The 11,694-nt window shown below is 35.3% G+C and overlaps 3 non-coding genes across 3 annotated transcripts; 1 reads left to right on the forward strand and 2 right to left on the reverse strand.

Moving 5' to 3' along the window:
- Positions 1 to 3,250: 3,250 nt before the first annotated feature.
- On the reverse strand, positions 3,251 to 3,322 carry Trnat-ugu (transfer RNA threonine (anticodon UGU)). Its single transcript has one exon. It is a non-coding gene; the product is annotated as a tRNA-Thr (tRNA).
- A 143-nt stretch (positions 3,323 to 3,465) lies between these two features.
- On the forward strand, positions 3,466 to 3,537 carry Trnat-cgu (transfer RNA threonine (anticodon CGU)). Its single transcript has one exon. It is a non-coding gene; the product is annotated as a tRNA-Thr (tRNA).
- Positions 3,538 to 9,171: 5,634 nt separating this feature from the next.
- On the reverse strand, positions 9,172 to 9,243 carry Trnat-ugu (transfer RNA threonine (anticodon UGU)). The gene has a single exon. It is a non-coding gene; the product is annotated as a tRNA-Thr (tRNA).
- Between the last annotated feature and the right edge of the window lie 2,451 nt (positions 9,244 to 11,694).

Below are 11,694 nucleotides of genomic sequence, written 5' to 3' on the forward strand. Positions count from 1 at the left end.
CTCTTATCGTCTCTTATCGGACATAAACGGGTATACGGTAAACATTTCAAGTGCTTATAAAACGTATCTCGCCTCAAAATTCACTTTATCTAACATAAACAGCTTGGTAAATTTCATTTGTCTTTCATAAACACTTTCAGTTTGGTTTGATGTACATGGATTCAGGCAATAAATCATTAATACTGTAATGTATGGACGGAATGAAATTCATTTTGCCATCTTTCAAAGTTATATGAATTAATACATAGCGTGTCACTAGTTGCTTAATCCATTTTGTAAGTGTTTCTATCGTGATTGCTAGAGAGACCTAGAGAGAAAATTGGACATCACAAGGCAAAACATACACAAGAACATATACAAACAATTTGTAAACAATTTAAATGAGTGAAAGAAATTGCCAAAAAAGGTGAACAGAAGTAAAATTCTATGGCCCAACACACTCGTTTTGCTTATCTTCTTTAAAGTGGCTTTAAGGAAAACTTTTTAATAAGCTTTAAGGAAAACTTTTAAATAAGTTAACCGTACACCTATGTCAATATCGCAACATATGTGTCCCTTAATACATACATAACTGTTTCGTTGATTACAGATGACTTTTTATGTCTTAACGCTGATTTAAGTGTCGATGAATTCCACAATAGCTGTGATTTGAAGGCGAAACCTCTGGATTAAATGTAATGCGCTCTTAATTTAAACACTGATAACACTGTCTTTCAAGGAAAACTATCATTACAATTTTTATTTAAAGATACCCGTACGACACATATTATTTGAAGTTTTGACGGCTACATGCGTATACACAGTGACACATTTCTACAATCGTATCTTTAATGTACTGTATATCAGCGTTCTCCGGAACCCGATCTTGACTTAAGTTGTTAAGGTCTTGCATCAACAAAATCTCCAACGTCAACTCCGATTTAACACTGTATGGCGTCATGACGTTATTTTTTAACTTATTTATTTAAACTTGGCTGCATAGAAAGCTTAATGCTTATTTAAAACACTATCGAGTCCGTCTCCTGGGATCAGTACTTGGTGTCTATGGGGAGATCGAAAGAACGCTCACACAGTTGGGATCTAACCTCCTGGTCGCTAGGCGGACACCATATCCGCTACAACACTGCAACCTAGAACATAACGTTGTATTGTATTGGCATAATTTCAACGAGTTAGCAATTCATGTCTCCCTGTGCATGGCAATGTTATGCCGCTGTGTATAAAAGCTTAACTTTGTAAGATTATTGATGTACTCTTCATATTTCTAGAATGCATAGTTTTATTTTAAAGTGCTCAAAAACGCATTTATATAATGACATGAAACGCCCCTAAAGAATGTGCTCAAATTTTTGGGAAATTACATGTTCCATAGAAAAATCTCCTAGAATAAAAAAAAATGTATGCATAATATTCAAATAAGCAAACTTTCTCTTCTGAATGAAACATATTTTAAAAATACATGTTCCTTAAAAACAGTATAATATTTAGAAAAGTATGTAAATCTTGTTTAAACTTACTGCTCATGTGTCAGTTATCGTAAGGCAGTTTTGCGCCATCATGCACTTGATTTATTTTTGGGTCAAAGTTAAGGAATAAGTACATATAAGAAGCTTAATTGTTTTTATTTTTTTATAATAAAGATATATTAAAGCATTTTTTTTTATTCTTTTTTTATCGATTGATAAATTAAAATAAAAAGTTGTCATATGAAATTAGCCATGTGTCTGCCATATTTTAAACTGCCCATAGGCATTCCACAATGGAGTGGTTGTCGTGTGTCTATATTTAAGCGCAAAATTACTCATCAAATTACTAGTTATGGTTAGGGTCATACGTTGTTCGCGATTGCAACCACTAGGGAATCCCACAAGAACGCGCGATCACGTTAACAGTGAATTCAAGATGTAAGGTTTCGAGATTTCGATGCTAGCTCTAAAAACCCATATCGCGATCTCACATCGTTATATTGTGCCCTAGAAGCATATGTTAACGTTCTCGCAGGTGTAAATATAAAGGTCGAAAATACGAATACACGAGGCAAAATTTGGAAATGTACCTCACAATCTGTTTTCGCATTATCGCAATCGTGCTTCGTCATATCGCAATCTTGCATCATATTCTCGCCCTTTTGGATCGTTATTTTACACGGTCGACCCTTCAATTTCAAGGCGTGATAACGCGAAAACACGATGCAAGTTCACGGGAATAAGATGTAAAATAGAGTGAATGAGATGCATGATTGCAAGGATTGCAATGAGAGATTGCGAAACCAAGATAATATCAAATATGCTGTATCAGTATTATGTAGTGCGATTTCCTGAATGTGAATCTTTGAACTACCTCAACACTTTGCAGACTTTATTCATTATGAGACTGGATAGGTTCTCTATACGCCTATTTCAGCCTGTCCAAGGGTAGCACATAGTTATGCATACTTACTAATTTTTAAGTCCTCTAAGTCATCTTCACTACAGTCGAAGCATATGGCTTTTAACACTTAACGCCTGCTGTTCCATGACCCAAGCTTTCTCAAGGCGTCTACATCAGGAGTTTGTTGGCCTTCCTCTTAGCTTAATGCCTGTCTTGCAATTTTGGGCTGTGCTCTTCGCAGAGTGTCGCCTATCCACCATCATTTCGTTTGTATAATGGTATATGTATTTTGTTTCTCTTGCGTTTTCGCCCTGGAACTTGTTGTTTCGGATCTTTATATGACATCTCATCGGCAAAATCTGCCTCCAGCAAGTGTTTGAATTGCAGGTGTTTGTCCAGAAGTTTGTTACAGCGCAATACAACGGATATTATTTTCTCAGCGATAGAGCACTGGTCTCGTACGGCAGGGGTCGTGATTTCAAAACCTCACTGGAGGAGTTGTTGTTTGGCATTAAGTTTACTCAGAGAAAGGGCTGGTCAATTCTTATAAAGCGATCGTTATAAATAACTAAACATACAACTTATTGAAAACATTGTGAAACTAGTATAAAGTTACCTCTGTATCGATGCTGTATGGGATGACCTGATTATTGTAGATACATTGGGTTGTACCTTATCTTCATAATGTTTTCTTTAACTCGACATATTATTTTGACTTGTTATTTTACTGATGTTTCCTTTTAATAACACAGTAAAATGATTTTAGTAATGATTAAACACTCAAACGTAACCTCGTAAAATACTAGTAATGCTCACAATTAGTATTGGTATTATCATTTTTATAAAGATATTTGCACTACAAAAAAACAATCAACATGTTTGCCCCCAGTGAGGATCGATCTCACGTCCCCTGGTTTACAAGACCAGTGCTCTGCCACTGAGCTATGGAGGCACATCTTCTCCAGTATTCATTTTGAAAAAAAAAACAAATATGAGGAATATATAAAGCATTGAAAGATAGCTTATATCTGCAGTCATTAAACAAATAAGGACCTAATTTAAACATGAATATGCTAAACTTAAAACTTAATTCATGCCTCCATAGCTCAGTGGTAGAGCACTGGTCTCGTAAACCAGGGGTCGTGAGTTCAAACCTCACTGGAGGCATTGACGTTTGTGGTGTAGTTTTTAGACCAGTTTTTATAAAGCACTCGTTATAAATTAGTTAACCAACAACTTATGGAAATCGAAGTACTGACAGTACTGGTGTGACGATGCTTTTGAGAGGATGGATATAAAAGCATCAAGTTAAGTTTATCTACATCACCACAATCACAACAATTGTGTATGTTGATACGGAAAAAAAATTGGTACACAAATTTTGCGAAAAAAAATTGGGTATGATAATAAATTTGGGTACGAAAAAATATTTTGGGTACGAAAAATATTTGGGAACAAAAAAATTGGGACCGAAAATTTTTTGGGTACGAACAAAAAATTGGGGATGAAAAAAAATTGGGTACGAAAAAAAAATTGGGTATGAACAATTTTAGGTACGGACAAAAAATTGGGGGAACGGGAAAGTAGTACCTGTGGGGAACTTGACCCACACTTGCACATTTTCGGTCCTTTCCGTCAAACATCAGATAAGTTCCTCGAAGGCAATAGTATGAATACACATTTCGGAAGCGGTAATGCGGTCCTACCTACGCGCGTCAAAATGTAAGCGAAATATGTACACAAGTCTGTCAGGAATGATTGAATTAACGAAGAAAATCGTGTATTGATGTAAGTTTTTTTAAGAAATGTCCAGAAAATATATTAAACAAAGCTGTGTTTGTGAAACACAATGCCCCCTGCAAATTTGACCTTTGACCTTGACCTTGAAGGATGACCTTGATCTTTCACCAATCAATATGTGCAGCTCTATGAGATACGCATGCACGCCAATATTGAAAAAGTTATGGCCAATGTAAACGTTTTTGGACAGACAGACAGACGCTTTATATTTGACATTTTACCTTGAAGGATGACCTTCACCTTCACCTTTCACAACTGAAAATTAGCAGCTCCATGAGATGCACATGTATGCCAAATATCAAGTTGCTATGTTCAATATTTAAAAAGTTATGGCCATTAAAGTTTTCGGACGGACGGACAGACTGACACACTGACTGGCTGACTGACAGTTCAACTGATATAGGCCACCCTACCGGGGGCATAAAAAGCAATGGCGATATTTTTCTCAGCCACATAATTGTTAATAGTTTGATATCACAAAATGAAAGTAGAACTGTCAAAAATGACAACCTGTCAACGTGTTGTTTTTGCTGGCACGAGAGGGCGATTACACTCAATGTGTTCACATTTTGACCATAGGCTTTGTCAATGACCTTTATAGTAAGGGTAGCTTTGATATTATTTATTGCTATCATGTAACTGCATGATTGTGTATATGTTTACAATACACAAAGCATAAATAATGATATAAATATACTGATTGAGCTTTAAATAATCTGAGAACTATAGCCAGGTCAATTAAGGACTTAAAATACAATTTTGTGTCCGTATTTCATGAAGAAATGACCATGCATGTCCTAGATTTCAAATTCAAGGCCCTGGTGTGACACATTGGTAGCATTACCGTTAAACTGTTACCAGGCTTATGAAATTTGTTTTTATTGAACTTTCTAAGGAAATCTAAATCAGGCACTGATTTTTCTTGTTTTAATACAGTCATAGATCAGTTGTGGCCTCTGGGTAATGACCAATTTTTGCTTACTTGTCACACCCTTAAAACTTTCCACACGTCTATAAAAGCAAATCTGGATTTAGGTGATCTTCAATGGTACATTTAAACTTTAGCTCTGTTACAAGAGTGCTGGTAAAGTCAAGTCACATATTTAAATCTAGGCCATGTCAAAATCAAAGTGTCAAAGACAAATGAAAGATGCGTTCATTAATTATTGTCCAGTTGTTTACTACTGCTGTAAGTTTGTATATAATATGACTTCTGAACATCATGTGAGAGAAAATTCACATTATCATTGTATATCAGTTTTAGCAGTCTTTTAGATAACAAAGTATGCTAGTTTTCAATGTCGCTTCTGGGGATCAAACCTGTAGGGCTTTTAGGGAATTTCTGAAATTGTCGATCCCTCGAGAGCAACCAAACCAAAAATTAAGTCAAATATTGCCGACTCGGTTTTTTGAGTCGGTTCATGAGGGATAATGGAGCTCGATTGGTCATTGTCGGCTCTGGTACTACTTACATGTACCCCGGGTACTCTTAAGTATACATGCATGTACCCTGGGTACTCTAAGTATACTTACATGTACCCCAGGTACGGTAAATAAACGTAATTGTACTCGGTCCATATTAGACTGTACCCGAGTTGTATTCGCGCCCAAAATCCGATGTCGTAAAACGCGCAACCGATTATCTTAAACACACTTCTCTTCAAAAAACACTGCATCAACATGCTTTTTGAGTATATGTTCCGTTAATATAGAGGCCATTCTACAGAAAATTGACATAAATGTGCAGGGCTTAACACTAAGGCACGTCCGATCGACATTCACTGCCTGTACCTTGGTCCGGGCTAGCCAATGTCCCAGGAACATGCTTGACCGGTCGTGTGTATTTTGGGCGGGATTATATGTTCTATATCAATAAACTGCGTTTTAAATAAGCTTTTCAAAGATGCAAAAATCTTAATACAGTACGATCAGATGACAATTTAATCCCAGAGTGAGTTCGGAGACAACAAACGGATCGTATCTCGAAATAGATTCGGAACCCCCTGATTGCAATCAAAAAGAGGCCGACAATTCAGAAAATCCCCGGCGGTTTTCCTGGTAAAACACGTCAGTACCTATTTTTAAACGGAATGCCGCTAGACACGGTTTTTGATTGGTTTCCTCGAGGTGACGTGTTTTCTCAATGAAAATACGTTTGAAACTAAAAGCCGGGATCGCCCAGGATCGTCTGGAATGATGAAGGTATAAAACTCGACATTAACACAAAGTAACTATAAAATTAATAGTTATTTATCAATTTTAAATAATTTTAATTTGTTGTCATTATGGAAAAGTTATTCCATCCTTTAGACGATTAATAAATCCATTTAGAGGAAGATAGAGACTTTATTTATATTAGAAGTGTTTTGACAATATTTTTTACGCAATTCAATTAGCAAAACTAATATTAATGGTCGATCCCGGCTTTTAGTAGAGAGTAAACCCTGTACAATTGTTACAACTACCGTAACACGTTATTTTGCTAAGATTCACTTACCATTTCTTGTAAGACGGTAACCCGGCAATCTATGTAAAAAAGGTTTTAACGTTCATGTCGTTGTTTAAGTTTGGTTTTACGGGTGGGGATGAGGGTTCCTCGGATACCAAAAGAGAGGGAAGGAGGAAAGTAAGAGAAAGTATGAGGAAATAAAAAAAAACAAGAAAATTTCTCCAGAAATGGCGTGAAGATTACAAATAGATGTCTTAAATAGATGAATATTGAATTCAATAGCATTAGTAAGGCAAGCTAATAAGAATGATTTAATTATAAAAGCGCATCTCCAAGCACAGGAAAATACAAGTTGAATGATAAATATAAAGGTTTTTATAATACTTGGGTAAGGGCACATGAAAGATTGGTCAGGGCTAGTAGGTTCTGCATTTACTAGCCCGAACGGGCTAGTTGAAAAAAGTTAGTGTTAAGCCCTGATGTGTATATATAATTATTACAAAAAAAAGTCGACAACGACTGATTTAGGGTTAAATTTCCCGGGTACATTTTAGTATATTTACCGTACCCGGGATACATGTAAGTATACTTAAGAGTACCCGGGGTACATGTACGTAGTACCCAAGCCGACAATGAACAATCGAGCGAAACTGGAAGGTGCAACATCTCTCACGCCCCCTTGCATCGCCTTTAGCAGTATTCAATTCTCAACAGGAAAGTGCTGGAGTCATTGATCCCGAGGGACAAGAAAAACAATTGATTAATGTTCGAAATAAATCATTTGATTAATGACAATTCTATTATTTGAGCCAGGTCACAGGAAAAGCGCAGTCAAGTCAGTATCAAATTAAATTATTTGTTATTGTCAGAAAAACGCTTTTAAGCAAACAGCTTTCAAGCGACTGCAGGCTGATCTAGATCCAAACTGGCCACAATCGCCTTAATGTCTCTTTTACTGTGACACAGTTCATTTAACTTTAAAATGATAAAAAGTACTAACACTAAGAAAGAGTATACAAACCAGTAAAGAGTTTGAAATCAATGTTGAATTTCAGGACAGCTTGGTGATCTGCAAATCCCCGATGAAATGTTGATATCGGGTATCATAGTCATTCAATAAGTCGCAAAATGCTCGAATACAATTTATAAAGCACAATGTGACTTATATTGATAACTAAAAATACCAGTATGCCAGTTTTGCGGTGTCAAGCTGTTACGATCCAGAAAGTCCTTCATTCACATCGAGTATATATCCTTCGAATTCCAACTATTGTTGTCATAAGCGGAGATTTAGTGAATAAATAATTCATATATCCTAAATGGCAGCTTCTAAATAGCGAAACAAGCCAGTTTATGCAGTAAGAAAGTTTTGAATCGAGACTCTCATGGCGGCGGCCATTGTTTAATGTTGAAACACGAACGACAACTTTGCTAGGAGAATGTTATCAATGACGAGCAATCTCCTACGCAGTGGCGAATGCAAAAGGGAAGTAACTGAAAAATCGAGTTATCTCAATCGGACTGGCTCGGTCTTTTACATAGGTCGCCATTGTGAATTTTTTTTGATGGTTTATGATACCTTGGACGATGCTGTTCGCATCGACAAAAATTTGAAACTAGTAAACGGATAAGTGTGTGTCGATGCTTTGTGGGATCAACTGATTATTGTAGATGCATTGGGTTGTACATGTTCGTTATAATGCTTTAACTCAACACATTGATTAGACTTGTTATTTATCGGATGTTTTCCATCGCCTTTTCATGATTGCATGTGTGAATTTACTATAATAAGTATAATGTTTTTTACAAATAATTGGTGTCGAGAGTGTTTTATCCATTCTGACCGTTTTGCACCAGCACCATGAAGCAAATGTTTCATAACAAATATTCTAGACCATCATCATGAAAAGATCGACCTAACTAAACAGTTATGTTTATTGTGTATCGGTAGTTTTTTAAAAGTAGTCTATCCATATATACGTTTATAATTCAATAATGACTAATAATACAGTAAAATAGCTGTACTTATTATAAAAAACGCAAAAATAACTAAGTTTAAAAACAGTAACGATAATAATAATTATTCGTATTAATATTACAGTGCTCCAGCTAGGATTTGAAAAGGGCAGGGGAGCTTTTTTGTCAAAAGGACACTTTCGACGCACAGTATTTTGTGAAAAGGGCACTTTCGACGCGCAGTATTTTGTGAAAAGGGCACGTTCGAGCGCGCGGGTGTTTCTGGAATGCTTTCTATTGCATGTTAATTTATATGTTATAAATAATTGTATTATTCCCATGATTATTAAACCATTCAAATATAATGTCTACAATGAGGATTAAACTAATTACAATGTAATAAGAGATTTATGAATTATCATATGTAAAAAAAAAAAAAAAAAAAAAATTGAAGGGGGGGGCAGGGCGGAGGTTCGGGGGGGCAGGGCGGAGGTTCGGGAGGGCAGGGCGCGGCCCCCTTCGATTTAGTCCTAGCTGGAGCACTGATATTATTTTAATTTAGACAATTTAGCTGAACATGAAAAGAATCCACATTTTGCCCCCAGTGAGGATCGATCTCACGACCCCTGGTTTACAAGACCAGTGCTCTGCCACTGAGCTATGGAGGCATATGTGCGCTATTTCCTCATATTTAACAATCTATCAAAGAGCAGTAACATATACCATTAAAGCGAGATTATACGATTTTGTCAAATATTTATGAATTTATATAAAATGTGTAAAAAACTTATTAGATATATATTTCAATATTAATTAAAATAGAAGTTAAGAAGAACATGTGTCGAAAAATGCGAAATAAGCCAGATATTTAATTCTGAAATTGAAAACGGCTGTACAGCTGAATTCGCCAGCATGTATACCATACATGTACCATGTGAATCAAAACTTAGTTTAACGTTTTTTTTTAATTCCTGCAACGATATCTATTCATACGACACACGAACACTAACTCCGATCCTAATACAAAGACGAATGCTTCGGAATTATTCAATTTCTTAATCATGCTAAATACTGGTATACTAAAACGTATACCGATTTGTATTTCGAAAATATTTCACATTTTTCTCAAGAACATAACATGACATTTAATTTTCTTTGCAATCAATATTTGCAACAAATAACTTATTGTTAAACCAAATTTTACGGAAAAGCATCATTATTGTAGTCAGCGCTTTGATGAAGTTTCTATCGTAATATCGTTATATTACTATTGCGTCTTAATCGATCGTGGTTTTGGCGACGGGAATTTCCGAATATTTTGAAATACACACACGCACACTCAATCATCAAATAGAAGCACGTTTTAAAGTCGTTACAAAAAATGTACATGTTAAAGGTGTATTCGCTTTGCTTTTACGAACACATCTTTTATGATGGAATGGCGATTTCTGTAACAGGAAAACAAAACGTGTTATCAAGTCCATGCACACTAAGTCGCGGCTGAGACATTATAGGTCAGGGTGTGGGGCACACAAACACAAACATTTTACTGTATACGTCAGAAAAAGTTATTCGCGATATTTACCCCCTATTTAATAAATAGCCTAGCTTAAAGCTTACTTTTAATTAACATAAAGTCATTAAATATATTCAAATCAGTAAGAGTGATTGAAAAATCAAACATTCCCAATTTTATGGCGTTTGCGAGAGTGTGGATTGAGAGCCGTTTCCGCCTACAAAATTAGTCCATGATCAACTCATTCTCGGTTTATCAAGGTGATAACTCATAAGCGTCTGCTGAAAACACGTAAAGCGCGGTAGTTTAACATGCTGGCCTGCAATAAATGCGCGGTAAGTTTAAATGAAGTTTCCTTTTTAAGAAAGAAATCGGTGAAGCATCTTAAATAAAAATTAAAGGACTGGATACGTTTATAAAACAAATGCAATAACTATTGCATATGATATGAGTAGTTCTAAACAGTACTAAGCATTCGTGAAGGCCGTAAACATTCACGCCGTTTCGGGAACATATATAAGTTCACTTAATTAAATCGAGAAAACAGGATAAAGGTATTTGTTATTAAACTGTCATGACAACGACCAAATAATGCCTTTCCGATAATTTGGAATAAAAGACAGTGTTATTACGACACTGATCGATGCACAAAATTTACTCCGGTCACTTTCTTTAATAAAAGAGCATTGTAACTATTCGAGCCCCGCCCATAGTTGAGATTATCATGTAACTCTGCAGATTTTTAAGTCACGCCCACTTTGAATTTATGTCTAAAAAAATGTAATTAAAAATCAACACAAATCTATACGTTTCAGAGATTTCAACAGTTTATATTGGGTCATCATGATTTCAACATTTCTGACCAGAAAATAAGAGAATAGTATAAACAATTAATATGTGAAATAGTACCTAAAATATAAAGGAAACGTACTTAAAAAAAAATAACACGAAAATAACAAAAATCGCCATCTAATCAGTTAACTGTAAACAATAGAAAATGTATTGAAAGTGCATAATTGAAAATTCTTACCTTTACGTTTCACGTTTTAAGGGGTATTTTCATTATGTTGGCAACAGATCAATACATTTTATTGTCCTGCAGATTTTTAAAGTATGTTGCTTGTAGTCCCTAATTTTTTACAACGATACATCTACACCCTAAAGTATAAATATGTCACGCAATGCAATAACATGTATTCCGTTTTTTAATGATATATTTATTTTTATTTTATTCCCTGATTGGACCACGAATGTTAATACAACCCCGAAATTACCATTACTCTTAATAAATTATACAGACCGACCCCGATTAAACTATTACTTGATGAATACATTATTAAATGCATTCGAATAAACACGCATGCGCAATATAATTTAGTTTGTGTAGGCTAAATAAAACAGTTATTTGTTTCCGTGAATAAAAATATACCATTTTGATTACAACATATAATCACTTAATTCGTTCTCAAATACTTGAAACTGTTTTTGATAGTATGCATTCCCTGAAAGATATAATCAATGGCGCAATTTGATTGGCAGGCACTGTTTCCGCTGAGTATAATTAACGCCAGAAATTTTTTTCAAAACCCATCTAGACATTAAC

This window comes from Dreissena polymorpha, chromosome 13, assembly GCF_020536995.1.
Source record: "Dreissena polymorpha isolate Duluth1 chromosome 13, UMN_Dpol_1.0, whole genome shotgun sequence".
NCBI lineage: Eukaryota > Metazoa > Mollusca > Bivalvia > Myida > Dreissenidae > Dreissena > Dreissena polymorpha.